Source organism: Cibotium barometz, chromosome 1 (assembly GCF_041138505.1).
Source record: "Cibotium barometz isolate CiBa-2024 chromosome 1, ASM4113850v1, whole genome shotgun sequence".
Classification (NCBI taxonomy): domain Eukaryota; kingdom Viridiplantae; phylum Streptophyta; class Polypodiopsida; order Cyatheales; family Cibotiaceae; genus Cibotium; species Cibotium barometz.
This window is the reverse complement of record NC_141046.1, coordinates 29,716,063-29,732,333: the sequence shown is the minus strand read 5'-3', so window position 1 is coordinate 29,732,333 and position 16,271 is coordinate 29,716,063. Positions and strand designations below refer to the sequence as shown.

The 16,271-nt window shown below is 40.5% G+C and overlaps 1 pseudogene; it reads left to right on the top strand.

Moving 5' to 3' along the window:
* Window positions 1–5,486: 5,486 nt before the first annotated feature.
* LOC147641845 (25S ribosomal RNA) lies at window positions 5,487–6,223 on the top strand (annotated as a pseudogene; the record flags this gene model as incomplete).
* Window positions 6,224–16,271: the final 10,048 nt, after the last annotated feature.

The following is a 16,271-nucleotide window of genomic DNA, read 5'->3' as shown; positions in this document are numbered from 1 at the left end:
ATTTGAGAATCATTTTTAAACTTCTTAAAGAGAACCATTTATATGCAAATCCTAACAAAAGCTCTTCCTTTCAAAGTGAAATTGAATATCTTGGACACATTATTTCTACTGATAGCATTCGTTTAGATAGCAACCATTAGAGACTGGCCAACTCCCAAGACTATACATGATGTGAGATCTTTTCTAAGACTTTCAAGCTTTTATATAAAATTTATGCGAAACTTTTCTCTCATTACATTACCATCGACATTATTGTTGAAAAAGAAAACTATTTTTTGTTAGGGTGACAATCAACAAGAGTCCTTTGACTGTCTCAAATATCTCTTAACTCACACCCAAGTCTTACAATTACTTGACTTTACTAGACCATTTTTCCTAGTTGTCTCACTAATGCTAGTGGATTTGGTATAGGAGTTGTTTTGATGCAAGATGACCATCCCTTAGCATTTGAAAGTCGTAAACTAAAACCCTCTAAACTCAACTATAGCATCTATGATAAGGAACTTTTAGCCGTAGTACATTCTCTTTGCATGTGGAAACACTACCTCATGCGTTCATTACTCTTGATTAAGACTGAACCAACAAAGCATTAGACACCTACTTAGTCAGCCCTTGATCTCTGACCATCATATTAAATGGGCTTCCTTCATTCAAAGTTTTCACCCCATGATCTAATATCAACTGGGTCGTGCTAATGTTGTAGATGCTTTGAGCCATAGACCGTCAATTAATAACATTTCTGCTGTTTGCATTGAATCTTTTGATGATATGTGTGACAATCATGCCCATGATGTTAATTTTTCAAATGATTGGAACATAATAATTATTTGCCTCTTAATAGTTTTTCATATGCTGACGGTTTCATATTCTTTGAGAAAAGATTATGCATTACTGCACCATTTAGGCATAGTGTTTTGCAAAAGAAATGCATGAACCACCTTATGTTGGGCATCGTGGCATACTTTCTACTTTGACATCATGTGAAAAACTTTTTTATTGGTTTAACATGAAAAAAGATATTGTAAAATATGTCTCTGATTGCATTATTTGTCAATGTGTCGAGCATCATCATGGAAAATCATATGGACTATTGATTGCCAATTCCGAATGGTCCGTGGGAAGAAATTTTAATGGATTTCATTACGGGATTACCTACTGCTTTCTCGCATAATGACATGATTTGGACCATAGTAGATAGGTTTAACAAACAAGCATACTTTGTGGCATACAAGAAGACATTGAGTGCTCCACTTGCTGGAAAGATATTTATTAAAATTGTTTTCACTCATCATGGTTTTCCTAGACTAATTGTTTCTGATAGAGACTCTCGCTTTTACAATCATTTTTGGATAGCTTTGTTTTCAAATTTAGGCTCTAAGATGGACTTTAGTTCTGCTTTCCACCAGAAAGCAATAACCAGACTGAAGCTACTAATAGCACTATCATGGACCTTTTGAGGGCCTATACCATTGACAAACCTTCTAATTGGGATGAGCATTTGCACATTTTGCAATATGCTTATGATAATACCACCCACTCTGCCTACAAGAAAGGCATCCTTTGAAGTTGTCTATAGTAAAAATTTACCTGCTCCGACTTCTAGAATCGGAACACAAGTTCCAGCCACACCACATACCATTTTGCCGTGAGATCATACCCAAATTTTGGCTGAAGTGGCTCAATCTATTCAAAAAGCTCAAGAAAGATATACAAAACAAGTAAACAAGAAGCAAAGGCCTATGTAATTTCAAGAGAATGACATCATTTGGTTAAAAATTGAAAACATAGAGTTAAGAGCATTGAAAAGCACCTCAAGCTTAAACTCGCTCCATGTTTTTATAGGCCTTTCAAGATTCTCAAGAAAATCAATGACAATCCTTTTAGATTAGACATTCCGCCTCACTGGCATATACACAACTCCTTCCATATCAATTTACTACGCCCATTTAAGGAAACTCTTCCACTTTATTCTGTTCTAAATGATCCACCTCTTTTAAAATGAGACTCAAAAATTTTAGTCCCAGAATCTATCCTTAACCATGACTAGACCACCATGTAGCATTATATGGTAGTGATGTGTGTGAACACACTTAGGACCGCCGGGGTACTTTTTCCCTCACTAGGAGGTTTATCTACTCATTTTGGGGTGTATACTTATCTTTTGTATCTGCTGGCACGCATTTGTTCATTCTATTCTAGTGAGTTTGTGTTCTCTCAAGCTTCTCTATCTTGTGTGTGTCCATTGTTGAAACCCTAACACTTATTCCAACAATTGGTATTAGAGCTAGCTTCCTTGACACCTGATTTAGTAGTCTGCCTCCCTCATCACACGACCCTATTTTTCTACCTCCCTCATCACACGACCCTATTTTTCTGTCTCCAATTGAGATACCCTCTTAGGAGAAGAAGGTGTAAACTGTAGTGTGTTGTATATAATGTATACAAAATTTTCGAGGTCTGCAGCGCGATTTGGGCGCATTTTGGGCACCACAAGGTTTCTGCAGACGTTCTTGAGAGGCGTCATTTTGGATTGGTTCTGCTCGATTTTGGGTGTTTGGGCTGTGTAGTGGCAAAGATTTGGTGTACAGCAGCATCCATAGTATCTTCAACAACATCGACCATCATACTTTTGCCAGTAACACTCTATTCTCTACTCTGTGTTATTTTTCATACACTTTGTAGGTGATTCAATCAATTGGTAGCCATCCAGGGTTGCATCCACCAGTGAATACTAAGTACTTGTAGTGTGTTGAAAGATTTTGCATTTGGTAAAAAGCCTGGCTAGCAGTAGTGATGTATTCAACATGATGTCTGCTGAGGACAAACTTGATGAGACTAACTACCCATTATGGTCTTATATGATGAGGCATGTACTGGTTGCTAAAGGCCTTTGGTCAGTGGTAGTGAAACTCGTCCTAATTTACAACTACCAGTGCAACCAAGTGGTCAGTGGTAGTGAAACTCGTCCTATTTCACAACTACCAGTGCAACCAGGTGCTGCAAGTACATCTGAAGTAGAATCTGATACAGATGTGGCTCCTCCACATGCACCACCAGTACCTCCCACTGTTGCTCAAATGAGAAGGGATGGAAGAGATGCACATGCACTTGCATTGCTTGCACTTTCTGTGAAGCGAAGCATTATTCCTCATATTCGGTCATGTAAGCAACATCAAGAGCAACAAGGGGAGCAAGAGGAGTAGCAGGAGCAAGAGCAAGAGCAAGAGCAAGAGCAAGAGCAAGAGCAAGAGCAAGAGCAAGAGTAAGAGCAACAACAAGAGCAGCAAGGGGAGTAAGATGAAGAAGGACCGGCCCCAAAAAGAAACAGAAGGAAGTCGACCTATTACAAGCCTCACCCCCTACAACCACGTCCCATTGATTGTCTTCCTCTCGTGGCCCCGCCCGGAGGAGACGCTCAAGGTACAAGGCTTTCCAGGAGATACAGCACTACCATAAGTCAGTAGAGCTTCTCATCTGGAGGGCACCTTTCTCACAAATGTGCAAAGAAATTTTATGGGAATATAAGCCTTTATGTGTACAAGGGCTTATTGATGAAATCTTTATGCTTAAGCTTTATGCATAAGGGCTTATTGCATGAAGCCTTATGCATAAAGGCTTTATGGATAAAGCCTTTACTCTCAAGGCTTAAGCATAATGTTTAAGCCTTATGCATAGAGGCTTTATGCATAAAGCCTCTATGCATAAAGCTTTGAGGCTTAAGTATTAAGCCTCCATGCATAAGGCTTAAGCATAATGTTTAAGCCTTATGCTTAGAGGCTTAAGCATGATGTTTATGCCTTATGCATAGAGGCTTTATCCATAAAGCCTCTATGTATAAAGCATAAGGAGCAGCTTGCTAGTGTGGATGAGATATATCCTGATCGTACATTGGTGCTCACAATTCTTAATGCATTGCCAGATTCTTATCAGAGTTTTGCCTCTACCCTTAGACTCATGATGAAGGAAAATCCAAATGCCCTTACATTTGATGAGCTGGTTTTAGTACTCTTGCAAGAAGAGCAGTCTAGGCAAAACAGATCTAATATGCGAGTTGGTGACCAAGCTTTTGTTGCCAATCAGAAAGGCAAAGGTAAAACTTCTTTGCATGGTGGCTATAAGCCAAAATAAGAATCCTCAAGTAAGGATGCAGAGAAAGAGGATGATAAGCCTAAAAAGAAGGGCAAGTGTCACTATTACAGGAAACCAGGGCACTACATACATGAGTGCAAGAAAAGACTAGAGAAGGAGAAAAAGAAAGAATCGGGCATGGTTGGCTGAGGCATCTGCACCAAGTAGAAGGAATCTGCAAGTTTTTCTCCAGATGATTGGGCATGGACTGTACATTGTAGTTATGACCCTTCTGTTCATGATGTATGCATGTCAGTGGTGGCAGAATCGGATGCTTGGTACTTTGACAGTGGTGCTAGTAAGCACATTACTTCACAAAAAAGTTTATTCTCATCTCTGGAATCTGTCCCAAGTGTAGGAACTGTCATATGTGCAAATGGTTCCTCATATCCTGACAAAGGAGTTGGTAGAGTTGTGCTCACTGCTGCAAATGGGAGCACATTTACTCTTTCGAAAGTTTTATATGTGCCAGGCATTAAGAAGAACTTGCTTAGCCTTAGCCTTGTCAGGCTTGATGGTGAAATTTATGGATGACAGATGTACAGTTCAGGATAGAAATGATGGTTATTCTATCATTGCCTCAGGTACATTGTTTCATGGCCTATATAAGATGGATGTATTTGAGAAGTTGTAACATGATGCTTGCTCAGTCTCTACGACTAGTGCTATGAGTGATGTAGAATTATGGCATGCACGATTTGGCCATCTGAATTATGGCAGTTTGTTATGCCTTCAAAGGCATGATATGGTGTCTGAGTTGCTAACTCTTGACACCCCTACTAGACATGTATGTGAGGGGTGTATTCTTGGTAAAATGCATCGGGCATCATTTCCAAAGGATGGATTTGTGAGAACTATTAAGAAATTATAGCCACATAGTGATGTATGTGGTCCTATGAGGACACCATCTATTGGGGGATATCTCTACTTCGTCACTTTTATTGTGCTTTAGGCACTTCGTATCCATGGTTGAAAATGCATGTGAATGTAAAGTTGGCACCCTTCGTTTAGATCGAGGGGGGGAGTATATGTTCAAGGAATTTCATGTATATATGGCTGAAAAAGGCATAAGGCATCAATGTACAATGCCATACACACCTCAACAAAATGGTATGGCTGAGAGGAAGAACATGTCTCTCATGGAGATGGCACAACGTATGGTGAAAGCCCAAGATTTACCTCATGATTTTTTGTTAGAGGCAACTATGTGCGCAAACTATGTGTTGAATGCCCTACCAAGGCCTTGTAGTCTAAAACTAAAACTCCTTATGAAGTTTGGCATGGCAGGAACCTTCTGTGGCTCATTTGCATGTTTTTGGTTGTCTTGCTTATGCTCTTGTGCTTAAGCAACAACGCAGTAAGCTTGATGATAAGGCAGTTAAATGCATATTTGTGGGATACAGTTCAGAAAGCAAGTTCAGAAAGCAAGGGATATAGACTCTACCATCCAACCTCAAGCGGATTTTGGTAAGTAGTACCTGCTGGGACCTGAAAGATAGTGAACTATGCTTGAGCAGGGCGAAGCCAGAGGAAACTCTGGTGGAGGCTCGTAGCGATACTGACGTGCAAATCGTTCGTCAGACTTGGGTATAGGGGCGAAAGACTAATCGAACCATCTAGTAGCTGGTTCCCTCCGAAGTTTCCCTCAGGATAGGTGAGGCTCGTCGCAGTTTTATCGGGTAAAGCGAATGATTAGAGGCATCGGGGGTGAAACACCCTCGACCTATTCTCAAACTTTAAATAGGTAAGCAGCCGGGGTTGCTCTGTTGAACCTCAGTGTGGAATGGGAGCTCCAAGTGGGCCATTTTTGGTAAGCAGAACTGGCAATGCGGGATGAACCGAAAGCTGGGTTACGGTGCCGAGCTGCGCGCTAACCTAGATTCCACAAAGGGTGTTGATTGATTAAGATAGCAGGACGGTGGTCATGGAAGTCGAAATCCGCTAAGGAGTGTGTAACAACTCACCTGCCGAATCAACTAGCTCCGAAAATGGATGGCGCTGAAGCGCACGACCTATACCCGGCAGGTGAGTAGGAGGGCGTGGGGGTCCTGGCGCAGCTCCGAGCGCGAGCCCGAGTGAAACGGCCCCCCGGGTATAGGTCGTGCGCTTCAGCGCCATCCATTTTCAGGGCTAGTTGATTCGACAGGTGAGTTGTTACACACTCCTTAGCGTATTTCGACTTCCATGACCATCGTCCTGCTGTCTTAATCAATCAACACCCTTTGTGGGATCTAGGTTAGCATGCAGTTTGGCACCGTAACCCGGCTTTCGATTCATCCCGCATCGCCAGTTTTGCTTACCAAAAATGGCCCACTTGGAGCTCGAGGTTCAACAGAGCAACCCCGGCCGCTTACCTATTTAAAGTTTGAGAATAGGTCGAGGGTGTTTCAATTGGATTGTTCACCCACCAATAGGGAATGTGAGCTGGGTTTAGACCATCGTGAGATAGGTTAGTTTTACCCTATTGATGTTCTTTTGTCAGAAGGGATCTTTATCCTAGGATTCTGTGGGGGATTGACCAATCTAAAGAACCCCAGAATCAGTTGGATCTAAAGTCGGATTTGAATTATAATAAAGGGACTTAACAAGAATTTTTGTATTGATAGGGTCATGGATCGAGGTCCTCGTGGTAGGAATGATTACCCCCAACGCGATGAGGAAGAGCTCGACTTGGATGTTCGTAAAACTCTTCATAGATTTCTACCGCCTGGAACCTTTCAAGGGTGAAGGGGAAAACTTGAGTTCTTAGAGTTAACCCAGGAGACCAGAAATATTGAAGTGTACCACCAAGCATTCTCTCTCCTCCTCAAATACTCGCCACTGCTAGAGAAAGAATAGCTGATGGCCAGGTTCATTTGGGGTTTGGACAAACCTTTGAATATCCTACTGAAGAATGCCAAGCCAGTTTCCATGGCCGAAGCAGTGCAGATGGCGAAGGATTTCCCGAAGGCCTTTGATGTTAAGGTCCCGTGCCGAAGCTAGCACCATCATCTTTCAAAAGATTTCTAGCTCCAAAAGGTGATTCCAACCTTCCACCGCCTAAGGGACTACAAGGTCAAGCTCAGAATATGCAAAGTTCTAGAATGGAAGAAAGGTCCCTTTCTCGGAACTCAATCCCCTGGAATTCAACTTCAGAAGTTCCACCCTTTAATAAGGAAGTGAAATGCTATAATTGTCAAGGATTTGGACATTGCAGTATGGATTGCCCAACCCCTTTTGGATCAAGGTTTTTGGGGTGGGGAAATCAGGGACCAAGATTCCAGACTCCAACTCCTTCCTTCCAGAGTAATCAGGTTCCTTTCTGCCAAAATCAAGGAAATCCTAGAGGTAGACCCTCTAACCAACCCGCAGTTTCAATCCAAAGTAATACAAGACCTCCGCCTCAGAATAAGGGAAGTCGAAGAGAGATGTTCCCAAATCGACCGTCCACTTCCAAGGCAGTAACGCTGGAAGCAATTGAAGAAGAAGAAGAAGATGAAAGAGATCATACTCCACCTACGAGATGAGGACATCTCGCGTTTTTCAAGTGGGAGAGGATGTAAGATTCCTTAAAGTAGAAACAATACTCAAAGTGGCTGTGATAAGATGTGATGTAGAGCCGAATGAATGTAAATAAATGTGATGGGATGTAAATGGATGCGATATGATTAGATGAGATGTGAATGTGATGTGAGGAGATGTGAGTGGATGTGATGAGATGTGATGTGATGTGAATGGATGTGGATGTGAATGTGATGTGAGTGGATGTGATGAGATGTGGATGAGATGTGATGTGATGTGAATGGATGTGGATGTGAATGAGATGAGACGTGATGATATGTGAATGAGGGTGATTTGATGTAAATGCATGAGAATGAGATGTGAAGTGATAGATGCGATATGATTAGATGAGATGTGAATGTGATGTGAGGAGATGTGAGTGGATGTGATGAGATGTGATGTGATGTGAATGGATGTGGATGTGAATGTGATGTGAGTGGATATGATGAGATGTGATGTGATGTGAATGGATGTGGATGTGAATGAGATGAGATGTGATGATATGTGAATGAGGGTGATTTGATGTAAATGGATGAGAATGAGATCTGAAGTGATAGATGTGCATGTGAGTGAATGGATGGATGTGGATAGATGTGAATGTGAATGAATGGATGGATGTGGATGAATGTGATGAGGTGTGAATGGATGTGATGAGATATGGATACATGTGGACATCACATCCATCCATCCATTCACATCTATCTGATTCACATCACATCTCATCACATCTATTCACCTCACATCTCATCACCTCTATTCACATCACAACCACCCATCCATTCATTCACACTTATCTGATTCTCATCACATCTTGTTACATCTATTCATAGAATAAAAGTAGTCATGGCACCAAAGGCTTTCAAGAAACCACCATTGAGGTATGTCTTGATATAAGAAATGAATGGTTGAAATTGTGGTGAGTTATTTACATCTCCTTTATTTCATACACTATTTTATTATAACTTTGTGCTTTCAGCCCGATCTCAAAGGCTTCATCTCGAGCTAAAAGAGGTAGAAAAGGAGCAAGTAGCTCGAGGAATATTACTTCGACCTCTTTGGATATTGAAGATTCCCATGCAGATACACTAGACACTATCAGTAGAGCGGCTGAGGCTAATATCCATGATGTAACAGACATTGGATTGGAGGTAGAGAGTCAACCCGATGATGGGTTGGGAGAGGTAGAAGCATGTTTACAAATTGTACCTTATATTGTGCGGCCTGAGATTGCACCATTGGATGATAGTGGAGAGGAGGTAAATATATATATGGATAAGGGAGAGGATATCTTAAGGAAAACTAGGTTATTTAGCTGTTTCGACTACCCTCCCATTCCTCTTTGTAGATTGATACCCTATGCCAGGGTTAGAGGTTTGAGAGATGATGTGAGTGGATTAAAAACAGCTTTTGGAAGAGAGGGGTACATTGCAGAGAAGGGTGCATTTATTGTCTCTATATGGACTTGTTCCCATGAGGAGAGAGTTGTTTCTGAGGATATTGCGATGAAATGGGATGGCATTTGGCAAGAGGTTAATATTCAATTTGAAGAGGAGTTACAGAAAAAACAAGAATTACAAGTTTTGTTTGGAAAAATGTTTTTTGTCTGGGAGGGCAATCACCGCACAGTTGCATGGATGCAGGCTATCAAGGAGTCATATGAAAGAAATAGAGGTAAACACTGTCGAGTCCTTTGCACAATGATTGATCCCACAAAAGTAAGCGAAATTGCTCTTCTATCAAGCTTGCAAAGGATGAATGTGTAAGTGTTTACCACTTTTGTATTTTGTTTGAATGTTGCTAATGAAGTCTTTCTTCTTCTATGACTCACTAAGTCTCTTTTGTTGAGTAGTCTAAACACACTTAGTACCCTTTGACAAGGCGTTACTTGGCAAAACTTGTTTATAATGTAAGTATACAATACGCATTCCTATGTTTTCATTGCTTTTAATCATCTTAAAATTTGAATGGTTCTTGTTTGTCTTAAAAAGGTTAAAATAAGTCAGGCTCTTGCAAAGAAAACAGATCAAGTAAAGCTTACTTTGTCTCAAAGTGAGCTGAAGAAGGCAGAAGAGACCTATGTCAATGAGCTTGCTTCACGTTATGGAGAGAGGATATCAAAGGTAAAGACTTCTGCTATTTTTACATTTTTAATTGAGTGTCTTTTTCATTTTCGGATAAATTGAGCAAAGCTCTTCTAATTGATGGCTCTAAATCAAGAGACCTATGTCAATGAGCTTGCTTCACGTTATGGAGAGAGGATATCAAAGGTAAAGACTTCTGCTATTTTTACATTTTTAATTGAGTGTCTTTTTCATTTTCGGATAAATTGAGCAAAGCTCTTCTAATTGATGGCTCTAAATTTAAACGATTGATTGTAGATTCTTAAATCATTGATCCCAAGCTAGGAGGTGAGTGGCGAGAGAAACTATTCTCTCTAAAGTGGGATTCTGACAGCTATGTCAGAATAAACGATTGATTGTAGATTCTTAATATCATTGATCCCAAGCTAGGAGGTGAGTGGCGAGAGAAACTATTGTCTCTAAAGTGGGATTCTCTCTAAAGTGGGATTCTGACAGCTATGTCACATTGGAGAAGTTAAACATGCTTGCCCTTTGTAATGTTTGTTTGGCCACAAAGACATATTGGATGTCCTTGCTTGAGTCAAATAAGGCTACTAGAATCTCCTTTGGCCTTCCTCGGGGTGATCATCATTATAGATTGTGCGTAATATTATGCTTACTTTAAGAATCTCAACTGCCATATGTTGTGCCTTTAAATTTGAGAAACTAAAAACATGTTTTTTTATATTACTATAGATGGCTAAAAAGAGAGGTGATGTTGGAGATAATATTTCAAAAGGCCCAAAGTATCTTACCTGACTTTGTGGATGTCCCTGGGGGTGTGAACATTCCATGCATCACATTATTTGACTACTTTGAGACTACTTTGAGGAGGTCAAGCTTGAAGGAAGAAAACATTTGTTTTCTTTAGAAGTTCGTGCAGATTCAAAGGAGAAAGGAGATGATTTAAAAGCATTGAAGAATTTAGACTTGGTGCAGTTGGCTGCACAAAGACTAGTTTACAGGTATATTTGCTATTCTCAGATGCTTGAAGGAAGAAAACATTTGTTTTCTTTAGAAGTTCGTGCAGATTCAAAGGAGAAAGGAGATGATTTAAAAGCATTGAAGAATTTAGACTTGGTGCAATTGGCTGCACAAAGACTAGTTTACAGGTATATTTGCTATTCTCAGATGCTAGTTTTTAAAGACCTTTACACATTGGTGTCTAAAAATGTTAGCCTTAAGTCTATAGTGAAGACCTCAAAGCATTAAGAGAATTAAATTTGATTTAGACAGTGTCTCAGTGACTAGTGTCAAGTACTTGGTCTATAGTTTTGCAATGGTTAGGAATTATGCAATTCAATGTTTTCCTTACAGTACTTTGTTTGGGAATGTGGCTATAGGTACAACTATTTGAAGAGACTCGGGTTCATGGATGCTCTTCCTATCAGAGCTAGAAAATGGGCTGTATTGGCTGAAAACGAGGGGGTTTATATGCACCCCCTCCCATGCACACACTATCCGAATGGGAGTTGCAGCAATGTCCATGGTGGATCAATCTAGACTCTGGACACACACTTGAGAGGGAAAAGGAGATTTACAAGAAGATGAAGATGGACCACAGGAAGGACGAGGCACGCATGAAAAATGGTCGTTTGAAAATAATAAGAGCTAGCAATAATTCTAAATAAGCAAATTTTATAGAAGTAAAAGGAAAGGAGAAATTGAATGATGAAGCAGAAGATGGACCTTAAGGATGAGGAGGAGAACACAACACCCACTATAGGGAGGAAAACACTTAAGAAGAGTAAAACCTTTTTGTTCTTAGAGGAGCATGTAGCACTTTCTCCATTGTCAGATGTTGGAAGTAGGTGTATCGTTGTCGTCGGGGATTATATATGCATTGCAAAAGACTTTGCAAGTGGCTTGAGGAATTCTACATTTACTTTGATACATGAGCATATGACATGAGTGAGGCCCACAGAGAGGCAGTATGTCAAGAAGGGTAGGGTTGTCACATGGGCTTCAGACTTCATATTTTTGGATCTTCCATGTGGTGTTCTTTCTCGTGGTGGAGAGCCATGTCCAATATGGGATAGGCTAATAGAGGAGCATGTACGATTTGGGATTGCTCTTGCTGCCTCCACATTGGCAGATTGTGGTTGGCTACTAGTCATGGCTTCCTTTGCAGGTACTTGCAATGTAAATGTATATGTCATGTTTATAGTTTTAACAAGTGCCCACCAACTACATGGCTCCAAGCTTTATTATCTGTGCAGGGGATTCTATTGGATGGGTGGAGAGATACACCCGTGTTTCAGATCTAGATGTACATCGCTGAGTGGTGGTAGAGCATGAGCCTTCTTTTGGGTGTTACGATGTTGGTGGTTCCCAGGTTGAGGTATATTTTTTTAAGTTTGCCTCATGGTATTGTGTATTTCTAAATGTTTGCAATGCATTTATCTATCTGATATACCTTATGTTTTCTTAGGCAAAGCTTTTGATGCTGTTCATGATACGGCATCATGGAACGGACCCCCGTGTCTACGTGGCAGAGAGCATGCCACTATTTCAGTCTCTTCGCATGCATCCGATGGACAGTGTCATGTGTCATTATATGCCAGGTGTGGTGAGGGCCAAGAGGCCTGACGATAGAGATGGACAGTGTCATTATATGCTAGGTGTGGTGAGGCCTGACGATAGAGATTGGAGAGTAGGCATGGAGAGGAGCCATGCTTCTTAGAGCTCCTGTGTCCCAAGGAGGGTGTTTGCCTTGAGCTGGGTTGTGGTACTGCACCCATTCTCAAGGCATGCATCAGGACTGGTCGTGTGTGCGCGGCTCCCTTGACATGGACAATGACATCATTAGCTCTTGTGTGCAGCCATTACTGGCACAGGCCATGCAAGGGCCAAGTATGGAGGCCGGTTCTTCAATGCTTGGTGAGGAGGTGGACGAGAAAGCGGGTGAAAACCCGTATGACTAGTCAGTATTTGATCTCTTTCATGTAGAAGTCACTTAAAGTTTTGGTATGTTGATACAATTTATAGTAGTTCTAACTATTATTTGTTGTATTGATGGACTTACGTGATGGACTTACGTGAGCTCAGTTTGATCATTAGGATAGTAGTTTGTTGCTGGAATCTAGTTTTTAGTACATGCTGAACATATGTGATGAGTAGTGATAGCCATGAAAAGTGTTGATTTCGTGCTTTGTTGTATTGCTAGAAGTGTACTGCCTATGTACGCAGAAGTAGCGACGGCGAGGAGAATGGCTGAAGATCCATGCTTTGATGTTGGCTCCTTAGAGCCACAATGAAGACGTTGTCTTTTTATGGACGATGAGTGTGAATCCATGTGAGGTCCATGGAGAGAAGCATTGATGTTGTGGCATTCTCTCTATCAGTGATAGACTTGAACAATTTGTTAATGATCATATGGTGTTTGCTAAAAATGATATTTGCAAGAAATTTTTCTCTCTTATTGCTTTGGATTAACCGTCATTAAAACCTCCTTTCATGGTGTGCATATATCAAAGACCTAGTCTAGTGGTGCCATGTGTCTAATTTTAGAATGAACCATTTAGAAACATATTTACATATCAAAACATCTTTTAAGAATGAACCATTTAGACACATGTTGATATATTAAAACAAGTCAAGAGATTACATGTCTTGGGTCAACGAGCGATTGATGAGCAAGTCTTTCCATGGGTTGTCTGTCCTAGACAACCAATCTAAAAATCTAAAAAATCGAGAAAATATTTTTGTTGTAATTGCTTTAGAACAATAACTATCTTGTCTCTTAACCTTAGTAGTTTTGTGTGTGGGGAAAGAGAGAGAGAGAGAGAGAGAGTGTGTGTGTGTGTGTGTATGTGTGTATAAGGAGTATATATGATATTGGTGTTAGTGACTAGATATTGTCATTGAATTTGTCTTGCTCTATATCATGTGCTTTGGCACGTGTCGCTCGGTTTTTTCATCTCGCTCAAAAAGGTTCGCTCGAAGAAAAGGAAGACTCTCTCTCTCTCTCTCTCAGAGATTTTCACATGGCTCCTCGCTCGGTTTTTTCATCTCGCTCGGAGAAAAGGAAGACTCACTCTCTCTCTCTCAGAGATTTTCACATGGCTCCTCACTCTTTGGAGCCTCACATCTTCTCTTGTCGTTAGTCTTCTTGTCATGGCAGCTTCTCTTCTCGTGTCCATGTCTTCCTTCAATGCTTCCTCTAGCTTTTCTTCTTGGTGTGGATCTTCCTCTTGGAAAGAGATCTTCTTTCATGGCTGGGGCCATGAGCTTGTCTGTCAGTTCTTCTTGCTCCATGTGAGCAACATGTTTAAATGTTTTGTTGATAGTTCTTTTGGGCTTTTGATGTTTATCTTGTATCATTATGCAATGCAAACCCAAATCTATGTGGGAGGTATTACCTCTTGCCTTATTCTGGATAAGGGCAGTGTCTGATTCCATTTTTACTCTGAATTACAATCTGAAGTTATAGGGATCTATATCAGATACCTAATGGTTAATTTGAACCCTCAATTGCACCAAAATACAGTGCTGATTGAGCACCGATTAGTAAATTAATCCTCTGTTTTGTGTGTAAAAAATAGAGTATGTGAGGAGCCCAGATCTGAGGCCTTAGAGTTCAAATGAGCTCAAATTCTTTCATTAAGGCCATCAATAGCAATTAGAGGAGTAGAGGATTAAGCTAAGAAACACAAGATTTGAACAAACATTGAATGCTTAATCTCTGTTTTACCAAAGTCACCTACAGATTTGATGAAGAGCTTGGATCTCACTGTAGACTTAATCAAATCAAATTTTGACTTCACCAGCTTGTAGAGCATGCTTGAAAACCCCTGGAGCTAAGAGGAATTAGATCAATTTAATTTGATGAAGTAGAACTCTCATATTTTCTCCAAAAAAACGATGCCTACAAATTAGCTTGGAACTGCTGCGTTTCTTGGCGGTCTGCGCTTTTGATTAGCTTGGCTGGAGCACCGGTATAGAAGGCTTCTTGAAAATAACTAAAAAATTGATTATTTTCTAATTATCTACTAATTCTAATTAACTAGATAATGGGCTCATAAACTTGATGGATTCTAGGCTAGGCTCTGATACCATGTTAAAATTACAGCAATGTGATGAGCTATGGTGGATCAAATGCTAGAATCAACATCATTAACAAAGTGATTAGATAATAATTAAGATGTGATTAGTGAGTAATTAATTAATAGCTTAATGTAATCATGGATAATAAAAAACCAGCAAATTCTCATTAGGCCAATGCCTCAATTTATAGAGTTTACATCCAAGCATCTAATCCCACTAATTTCTCCTTGATTCACTCCACCTCTTTTGCTTGATTCTCTCCACCTCTCCTAGAATATCTCCACACTTCCTAAATCTTCTCATACTACCCTTTATTCTCTCCCAGTAGATTCTTCTTACCTTTTCACAAGTTCTCTCACATTTACAGATTCTCTTTTATAGTCTCTTGCCAAGGGCTTGTTCCCGCACACACCCTATTCACTTGTATATTTCAACACTTGAGAAGCAATTCCACCCGCACCTCCCGGCGAGCGTTGCCACACTATTGCATTGCACTATGGGTACTCGTCCCTCCTCTCTACTTACCAAAGAATCACCAAAGGGTCATATCTTGAATGTATGACCCTTAACACCAAAGGGTCATACATTCAAGATATAAAGCAATAGTGTCCAAAGCTACAACTTGCACGGGCGCCCGTAATGATGTGACAAAGTACATATGGCTATTCGCGCTTCAAGTGCGTGTGGTAGCAAGCAAGGATGAAGTCCTAAGTGATGTACTTCATGGATATATTATAAAAGTAGTCATTGTAATAGCATTAGGAGCCTAAAGTGCCCGATCGGCCACAATTTAAGTGAGTGTGAACACTTATGGCCACGTATATAAGTGAATATCTCTTATAATACAAACCTTACCAAAGGAGATATCTTCATCGACAAACCTCACCAAAGGAGACAACCACATACTCAAAGACCTAGTCATTGTGATAGCCACTCCACAAAAGACTCTAGCCTCATCATCTCAACAATGCCCATGAGTCTCAAACCTATAGCCTCATCGCGCCAACCAAAGTCAAGGAGGGCCCTAAACCTTACATATCAACCCAAAAGAAAACTCCACTACGACAACCAGAATCAATGTATCTTAATAGTATCAAGATGTTAGTGGCAAAGCAGCTACTTGTAGCTCAAGGCTACTATGAATACAAATTTGGGTGCCTCGACAGTCAAAACCTCTTCCTCAACGCGTAGCACTCAAAGGCCAAGAAAAAAGGAAAGTACTCCACAACACTGTCCACAAAAACCTATGCGAGTTCCTCAAAGAACTCCACCAAGTCAATAACTGTGGGCACCAAAAACATTACTGCAAGCACAAGGATACTACCAAAGTCAACAACTGTGGGTACCAAAAACATTACTGCAAGCGATACTACCAAAGAAATACCAAAGCTTGGATCCCCAAGCGCATCACAAAGTCCCCTAAGCTTGCATAAACAA